This window comes from Myxocyprinus asiaticus, chromosome 14, assembly GCF_019703515.2.
Source record: "Myxocyprinus asiaticus isolate MX2 ecotype Aquarium Trade chromosome 14, UBuf_Myxa_2, whole genome shotgun sequence".
Lineage (NCBI taxonomy): Eukaryota > Metazoa > Chordata > Actinopteri > Cypriniformes > Catostomidae > Myxocyprinus > Myxocyprinus asiaticus.
Window position 1 is genome coordinate 15,943,509 of NC_059357.1, and position 10,165 is coordinate 15,953,673.

Here is a 10,165-nt window from a genome sequence, read left to right on the forward strand (position 1 = left end):
ATCTAATAAAAAAACGTACTTATACTATGTGAAGTGTTCCCTGCTCACATACATCCTATTTAAAATAATAAAACAACATGACACCGTTTTTCTTTACTCCATCATCCCTGAGTAATGATTGTACGGTGAGGTATTTGAGAGGAATTGTACATAAAATAGTCCAGAATAATTCCGCGCTGTGGGCACTGTTGTTGAAACATACTGCAACGGAAGTTGTTTTACGCTATTAAGCGACGCTTCCGTTCTGCGAACGCGTAAGTGTAGGCGTTATTTTTTTCCCCCACCCGTATTCTGGCAACTCCCGCTATTGATATAATTAGACGTCAAACGATTGGACAAAAGTTGTCTATACGTCACCAGCTTGACGACGCCTTCTGATTGGATGGTGACATGTCTTATGCCATTTTGCCGTTCCGACAGTAGAAAAACAGTTTGTGCATTTTCTTTTTATTAATAATAAATGACTGAATAAGTGTACTGGAAAGAAAATGATTAGTTGTATGTCACATTGTCCTGAACAATAACGAGTGAGAGAGTGAGATTTATTTATTTATTTTTAGTTTTTTCTTAATGACAAACCGATTTTGCCTGGCTCCCACATTTATAGTTTCACTGTATGCCAAATATAAGAATAAAAAATATCAAGGTAACCATCACTTCCCATTAGAGAATATGTATTTTTTTTATTTATTTTTTTTTAAATTTATTTATTTATTTATTTATTTTTTTTGTAGTTAACTATTTCAGACTTTTCTGAGAATGCTGTGGTAAAGAAATTGATCAGATAAGCACATAGCAATTGATGGTAAGCACATAGCCACCCTTAGAACTGAAAATATTGTAAGGTAATTTAATTCAATTTAAAGCAGAACTTGAATTGATTGAATAATATATGGAGTCAGATGCATTATTATAATTATAAGGCAGCAAGGTTGGAAAACAACATTTTTAATTCACAGTTGACAGTGTATTTCTCACTTTTCTGAAAGCCAAGATATATAAAATCTTCAATTATTTCTTACCATAGTCCTAGAAACATAAATATTAAAATCTAAACATTGACTTTCACTTGAGTAAAAAAGGACTTAAATATTGATCTGTTTCTCACCCACATCTGTCATATCGCTTCATTAAACAACTTCTATTGTGAAGTTATAGAAAAGAAGTGACAAATTATATTACATATCGTATATTGAGCTGTACTGAATATACCGTATAGTAAATAGGTCTATCAGTTGTATAGATTAAATTACTCTGACGTCACACTGCAGGAAACTGCGCTTCCGGGTTCTTTCGAGCAGCAGATTTCAATGGTGGAAAAAGGCAGCACTGCAGTTTTAATAATTGTTACGCTTTGTATAATGTAACAATGTATTTTAATGTTGGTAAAAAGTTATTATAAAGGAATATCTATGATTTACAGTGAAGAATGTGGGTTATTTTCTGAAATATCGGCAAAACAAGTTTAAACTTGGTTCAGTGAGCCTGTATGATAATGTCGGACATGTAACAGATTGATGAATACACATCCTCACATGTTTAACACACTTCTAAAGCCTAAGAATGTGGGTACTTTGAAATAAAAACTACCATCAGACAATATGTATCTTAACTGCTTAAATTATTAACCCACATAGGCGACAATAAATATTATTTTACTTCAATATCAACATATTCAATATCAAAACTTCATAACAGCCATTTCGATTGAACAATATTATTTACTGTATTCAAAATAAATGCAAAGACATTATTTTCGCAGTATGACATTATATTTATTAACTTATCCTGACGGGATCTGTTCCTCCTGTAATATCGTATATGGTGGTTTTGATCATAGTTAGATTATATTTGACCACATATCTGTCACAGTGACAGCACTTTGGAAATTAAGAACAGACGTTTGCGATCGAAGTTTGCGTGATTTCTTTGATAAAAAGCTAATATACACCAACAGCTCCTGCGGGTCAATTGGGTCTAATAGAGCAGACGTGATAACATTGACAGTGACCCGTGAAATATCATAATTTATGTAAAATCCTGAGTGTTTCCAGATGCAACAATCTGGCGGAAATTTAAAGAAGCCCCACTCTCCAATTATCTGTGGGAAACGGGGTGTTTCAACCCCACAAACAGCTATTTTTGGACAGTTTCAGCGCAATTTGTGCGAAGCGCCCATAGACAGCAGCTCTTTTCTGGGCAACCAAAAGAACCCGGAATGGGCAGAGCGGATCGTTTGTTTGTAAACCGTTCATACACTGGAATAATATTAATCAACAAAGCTTAAAACAGCTTATTAAATGCATTTGATAGTTTTGTCTAGTCTAATGTTAACCTTTTAAAATTCGCACTGAACTTCGAACTTAGTGGTTGTTTGTTTTTCTGCAACTTATAGGATATGATGTCCCACTCCTTACTAAAATAAACCATGGTTTTACTACAACAACCATGGTTTAACTATGGTTTTTGTAGTAAAACCATAGTAACTACAAAAGTAACCATGGTTTAACTATGGTTTTTGTAGTAAAACCACAGTAACTACAAAAGTAACCATGGTTGAACTATGGTTTTTGTAGTAAATCCATAGTAACTACAAAACTGACCATTGTTTTACTGCAGTAACCATGTTTTAACTATAATTTATGTAGTAAAACTATAGTAACTACAAAATTCACCATGGTTTTATTACAGTACCTGTACCTTATTTATATAAAATTGACTATGGTTTTACTGTGTAGTGAAACCAAAGTAACTTCAAATTAACAATGGTTTTACTGTAGTAACCAAAGCTTAACTCCGTATTTGGAGTAAAATAATTGTAATTACAGATAAAAACAACCAGAAAATGCAGAATTTCTTTGTCACTATAGTTTATGTATTGTTTACCATATAACAAAGACACATTAAAAGATGCATCTCTTTTCAGATAAGAAAAAATTAATATGAAAAATACAGCCATAATATCAGATGCATATTTTAGGGTTAAAATAAAAAACAAAATTACACTCTAACAAGCATATTTATTCATGCATTTGAGGAAATATGACAAGTTTCTTTAATATGACTTTCCAAAAAAAAAAAAAAAAAAGATGATTTTATCATATATACACACACACACACATATAAAGTTTTTGAAAAGGTTTCAAACTGTAACTACATACAAATTTAAGCAACATGTCAAAATATTTTTATATTACCAAGGCAATGCAGTAAAAGAATAAATAAATACATAAATAACTGTGTGGTTTAAAATGTTTACAATATTTAAAAGATACATACACATTTCCATACATCTTATCTGTACATGCACATTTGCTTTTGTTCTGATACTAGTTGAACTACTGTAGCCAATCTAAAGAAATAGACACTTAAGGTTTTCATTTCTATTATAAATCAGTCTGTTTCAATTGTGTTGACAACTGGGATGACATACCGGTTTTCTCTAATCTTAATGAAAACACGTTTTGTTTTAAGTAATGAAACAGAAACAGCAATTGTTTCAAGGCTCTCTCATACCTCTGTCACAAAATCCATACATAAGTTTAGCTCTTTGTCTTTGAATGGCTCTTTTGCTTTCTTTTGAAGAGGATGTCCAAGAATTACGGGCATTGCTGCACAAGAACATTCACCAGATGCACAGCGACACTGACCCTTCAGCAAGACTAAATGCTGAATTTGCAAAAAGCTTCCATCTTGAAGCATTGCAACTGAATTGATGCACTTTCGCATCTGTGTTCATGTTGCAGACGTGTACAAAGTACCTGCATGTAAAATCTTTTGAAGAACCACACAGGACCCAATCTAATGATATTAAAATTTCAGTTAACAGCTGCAAGTTGCCTTGGTGTCAGAGCTTGAAATTTAGGAGCACCAAATATATGCACATCATTTAAATGAACTGTCTCATTCCTTTAAGTCTACTGCAGTAACTCAACACAAGACTATTCCTCTGTGTTACAATCCATCTAGAGATGTAACGCCAAAGCAGAAATGTGCGGCATACCTGTTCAGGAACACATTAGGTGCCATGAAAATACAGCATGAGATTATGATTATCACTCTCAAATGTAAATGCAGATATACACCACAATAGACCCCATAACTTGACAGTATCAGCTAAATGTGTTAGCTGATGAACATTAAAGCTGATGTGTTATCTGCCATATAATGTTCCAACCTGTATCACAAATTTATGTAAAGCAAGATCAGCCTTCTGTATAGCTTGCCGTGAGATGCTATTCATGAGGAGAACATACATAGCATAAACCAGCAGCAGCCAGTGGTTTAGGTATTGTGAGGGCAAGATGCCTGAATGAACAGCAAATGAGTAGTACAAAAGCCAGTTTTTAAATTCTGAAGCGTTCCAAAATTTTAACTTGTCCAGTGGAGGAGTACGTGTGACTTTGCGGGGCTTAAGTGACAACACCCGACTGTTTAGGACTTGTTTTCTTGTTCCAATATACCAAGGTTTGCCATGATATGAGCCGTCTAACCACAAGGTCATGAACTGACGAACACCTAATAGGACAGCATGCATGTACTCCGGTACAAAACCAGTTATAATATTAAAAAATGGCAAAAACAGAAGTGGTAAGACTCCTTTTACTCCACTCACTGGAGAGCCCTCTTGTGAGGCCTTCATCACATCATCCTCCCGTTGTTGAGGTCGCCTTGTTTCTGCAGGGGAATCTTCATAAGGGTAGATGTTCACAAAGCCATTTCCCTTTGCCACATGTTCACCAGAGTGAAGGCACCAGTCACAGCCATACTTGCCATTGAACGGTGTGGTCTCTTTTAGCATTGGTCTGGCAACAGAGTCACAAGCACTGACAATTGCAAAAACTCTACTAGTGCAAATCTCATCACCATCAATCCACTGTAGTCCAGTCTCTTTTAAAACTTCCATCTCTTCAACAAATGGCTTTAAAAAGGTCTGAATGACTGGCTTTGACTTGCTAAACCAAAGTGAGGACAACAGGTTATGTTCTTTTCTCACAGCTGGTGGCAGCTCATTGACTGTTACTTGTATAGGCCAGAGAGAACATTGAGATGATTCAAAGACAGGAATTCCATCACAATTCCACAATAATAACAAATCCCACTGGCCAGTTGTTTTGTTCTGAATGTGATCTCTCATGATGTCACTGTCAAAAATATCGCAAACTGTGTCATCCCATACCTATTCAGCTTTGTTTATTAGCTGTTGTGAGTTCTTTTGAAGACCTTCAAGGACATCTTTCAATGAGGAAGACAATGGCAAATAGATCACAAAAGACCCTTTTTAAGGTTCGATGACATGTTAAAAGGAAGATCACAGTGAGAACATTTGCTGAGTACTGTTTCTTCCTTACAAATGTATCCTTTGCAGGACTCACAGTAAAAGTGAATTTCAAACTGATTGGTGATTGATGAAAAGTACTTATCAAATAAGTATTTTGTGACAGGCAGGATGCTTGGAAACAAGATGTGCAGTAGCGACAGGAAATCTTTCAGATTTTTTCTTCATTTTGTGATGCAGGACAAATGTGAGCATCATCAAAATAGTCTCTGCCCTTGTGACATCACTTCCTGGATATAGGTGCATCTCCATCAACCAAGTGTAAGGGATCCTAAAACATAAAACATTAAAAAAAAAATTAAACACCATACTTAAATTTATCTGCAAACTTTGCAATAATTTTGGAACATTCTCTCACAGGATTTTACTGACCTACATTGCAAAACTTACTGGCTAATGGCTAAAAATGAAGCCCTTTATTTCAAACACTACATACATTTTACGTCCAAATTCATACAAACAATAGGTGCAGTCTCAGTGTACATCATTGTTGCACTCAGCATTCTGTGGCTCATCCTGTTCCTACAACGAAAAAAAAAAAGTTATTGAATTTTTATGATCATTAACTGCTATAGAGTTGAATTTCAATACTCTTAGAGCCTAAGAGACACATTTGTGATATGCTTTCTCATTTTGTGCTTTATCATTTTGACATTTAAAAACATCAACCATTTGACTGTTCAAATTATCACAAAATTCAAACAATACATTTTGTTGTGATGCTTATTAATGTGGTGACAAATTGCAAAACAAATACTGTCATAATTTACTAACTCTCATGTCATTCAAACCCAAGTAATATGGACTTTTTATGGCTTGACAGCCCCATATCACTGTATGCTTTAATTGTATGGAAGAGAGCAGCATAAATCTGACAGATCAAGCTCCAGTAAACTTGATCATCTTTTTGAAATCTCCTTTTGTGTACCACAGAAAAAATAAAATCATGCAGATTTGGAACACGAAGGTGAATAAATCAAATTTCATTTCTGGGTGAACTATTACTTTTAAATTCTACTATACCTCAGATTCATCTTCTGAGCAGTTACTCGTCTCAGGGTCCAATTAAATGTTGCTTTCCTGTAATATTACCCCCAAAAATAATTGAGATACAGAACAACAACACAAGACACAAAATTGTGAAGTGTGCTATGGCTGGACCAAATTGAATTGCAAAAAAAGTGTTATCAAACAGGCTTCCCAAACACTGTTACGTTTTGGAAGGAAGTCACGAGAGCTGGATCTAGGTGCAGCTAAAGGAGTTTAATCAAAAAGTAAACAAAGTACAAAATAACTGGGTAAACACAGGAACATAGCAGAACCAGGACTTAGAAACATAAAAACAAATTAAACATCCACGACGGGAAGGCAGAACTTGGAACTAGAAACATGAAAACAAATGAAACATCCACGATGGGAACTGGTACAAAGGAACAAGAGTAAAACACATATATACATAACAACTCACAAAGACTGGGTAGAAATCAGGGCATTATATACACAGGGGATAATGAGTGAATGAAACACAGGTGAGAACAATCGAGGACAGCTAGCAGTGATGAGGGCAGGGAATCATGGGAAGTGTAGTCCGGGGGAAACAGATGACAGGGGAAAAACACATGGCAAACAACAGTGAATCATGACACCCCTGCTGTACCATTTTTGTTATACACTTGTACTTTTGATACTTAAGTAAATGTAATATCAGATATTTTAAAACTTGAGTCACTTTTCATAAATTATACTTTATTCAAATATGATTATTGGGTATTTTGTACAACACTTATTTTCCTACCAGATGATCATTGCAGTCTGATAAAATTATGAGCAACTAATACAGGGGCATGAAAGTGAAGAGGAATGTGGTCATGGAAAAAGGAAGAGGAAACCTCTGCACATCTCTTCCTCAGATGAAGAGTCTGAGGAAACTGAAAAAAAAAAAAAAAGAAGGTATGCAACATTTAAAATAGTTCAAAATAGTATTTATCCTAGATTATACACTAAATAAAGCAGGTTCTCTTTAAATGGTATCATCTCATACTTTTTTAATTGTCTTATGGAGTGGTAGAAGTTGTACAAATTATTATTATTATTATTATTATTATTCATTTTTTAGGTGACCATTGCTGATGGTGTTACAAAGTCAAGCTTTTGAGATGCAATCATCAACATCCCACTAAACTGGTCTGTGATCTTCTTGGAGTTGTCTTCACACGTGAAGAGTTGTCAACACACTCCCTAACAGGACAAAAAGGAAGCGCAACAGAGGCTGTGAAGCCATCCCTGGATAGAAAGCTTGTTAATGGCATTTTTGGTATACTTTTATTTCTTTTTTATTATTGTAGTGTGAATTTTTGTAGTGAATCAGTTTAGCTGACTTTGGCACTTTTTTGTTTAGATTACACTTTTAAAAAAATTCCCCACTGCCAGTATTAAGGAACTGAGAGGGGCAGCTCGAAACAAACTGAACAATGAAAGCAAGCTGTTCAAGAGAGGGTAGGACAAAATAAAAAAAAAAATCTGATATGACCCCTTTAAGCTACAGTATATTGATAGCATCTGTGGCATAAGGTTTTTTAAAAAAGACATGAAAAATGTGTTTACAGTAATGCCCTTACAGTGGGAGTATATGGGCCATTGTACAACACTGTACAATGTACGCTGTTGTCATGCTTTAAAATCATTATTATGATATGTACAAGGACACTTTAAGGGAGGTAACTAAGTTCTAGTATGGCTAATATCGCTTACAGCACCTTTAAAAAGCCACAGATGCTGTATGGAGAAAATTGAGAAAATGTTGTATGTAACCTAGAACATACATGATATGGTCTTGAATGGTTAGTAAGGATAGTTCAGTCCTGATTTACAGTGTATACATATTTGAGAAATATGAAAAAGCAGTTTTGTGACTGCTTTATGCTGATGTGTTTTGTGTTTGTGTGTTTACAGGTCTTACCAGACACTTTATGGAGAATAAAGGATGCATTGGTGTGTTTTCGTTTTCTGACTTTTCTATAAATCTGTTTGTAAAATGGATACCCAATAATTTAATGTCACTCTAGTCTAGTGCATTCCATTTTAACAAGAAAAAAGAAAAGAAAACAGTCAGTTATTCAATATATTGTAACCTCAAGCGTCTATCAGTGGGGTACAAGCAGATGGGAAATGGGGACATAATGCAAAATAACACAGTTGCCAATTCAATATATTCTTTGGATACAGTTGTATTCAATATAGGCTCATTAATCAATTTGTGCTGAAAATTTCATTGGTTTGTATCTGACAAGTGATGAGACAAATCAAAAATCGCTGATAAATTGACGACTAAAAATAAATACTTAAAGGAGTTGAAATATAAATCAGTCAGTTAAAAAACAAGCTCTTCTTTACCAAATGTCAGGTAAGTTTTCATATCAAGAAACTTACTTTTCAGTAACCACTACAATAGTAACCTAGACGTATTGTATATGGTACATAATCCCACACCTTGTTTTACAGCCTGTCATAAGGACCTGCACAAACAATACCTACATGAAAAAGAATTATAGGACTGGAATTAATGGTAAGTAAAATTATAAAACAATTAACTTTTGTCAAATAAATCTCTCCCCAAATTAAATATGGATAAACATAATCTAGTGTATATAGATATAATAAGAATCCTGACTGTGATCTCATCTCAAGCTTGGTGATCGATATAATCAAGACAACTCATTTGGCAAACCATATACAGGTGCATCTCAATAAATTAGAATGTCGTGGAAAAGTTCATTTATTTCAGTAATTCAACTCAAATTGTGAAACTCGTGTATTAAATAAATTCAATGCACACAGACTGAAGTAGTTTAAGTCTTTGGTTCTTTTAATTGTGATGATTTTGGCTCACATTTAACAAAAACCCACCAATTCACTATCTCAACAAATTAGAATATGGTGACATGCCAATCAGCTAATCAACTCAAAACACCTGCAAAGGTTTCTTGAGCCTTCAAAATGGTCTCTCAGTTTGGTTCACTAGGCTACACAATCATGAGGAAGACTGTTGATCTGACTGTTGTCCAGAAGACAATCATTGACAGCCTTCACAAGGAGGGTAAGCCACAAACATTCATTGCCAAAGAAGCTGGCTGTTCACAGAGTGCTGTATCCAAGCATGTTAACAGAAAGTTGAGTGGAAGGAAAAAGTGTGGAAGAAAAAGATGCACAACCAACCGAGAGAACCGCAGCCTTATGAGGATTGTCAAGCAAAATCGATTCAAGAATTTGGGTGAACTTCACAAGGAATGGACTGAGGCTGGGGTCAAGGCATCAAGAGCCACCACACACAGACGTGTCAAGGAATTTGGCTACAGTTGTCATATTCCTCTTGTTAAGCCACTCCTGAACCACAGACAATGTCAGAGGTGTCTTACCTGGGCTAAGGAGAAGAACTGGATTGTTGCCCAGTGGTCCAAACTCCTCTTTTCAGATGAGAGCAAGTTTTGCATTTCATTTGGAAACCAAGGTCCTAGAGTCTGGAGGAAGGGTGGAGAAGCTCATAGCCCAAGTTGCTTGAAGTCCAGTGTTAAGTTTCCACAGTCTGTGATGATTTGGGGTGCAATGTCATCTGCTGGTGTTGGTCCATTGTGTTTTTTGAAAACCAAAGTCACTGCACCCGTTTACCAAGAAATTTTGGAGCACTTCATGCTTCCTTCTGCTGACCAGCTTTTTAAAGATGCTGATTTCATTTTCCAGCAGGATTTGGCACCTGCCCACACTGCCAAAAGCACCAAAAGTTGGTTAAATGACCATGGTGTTGGTGTGCTTGACTGGCCAGCAAACTCT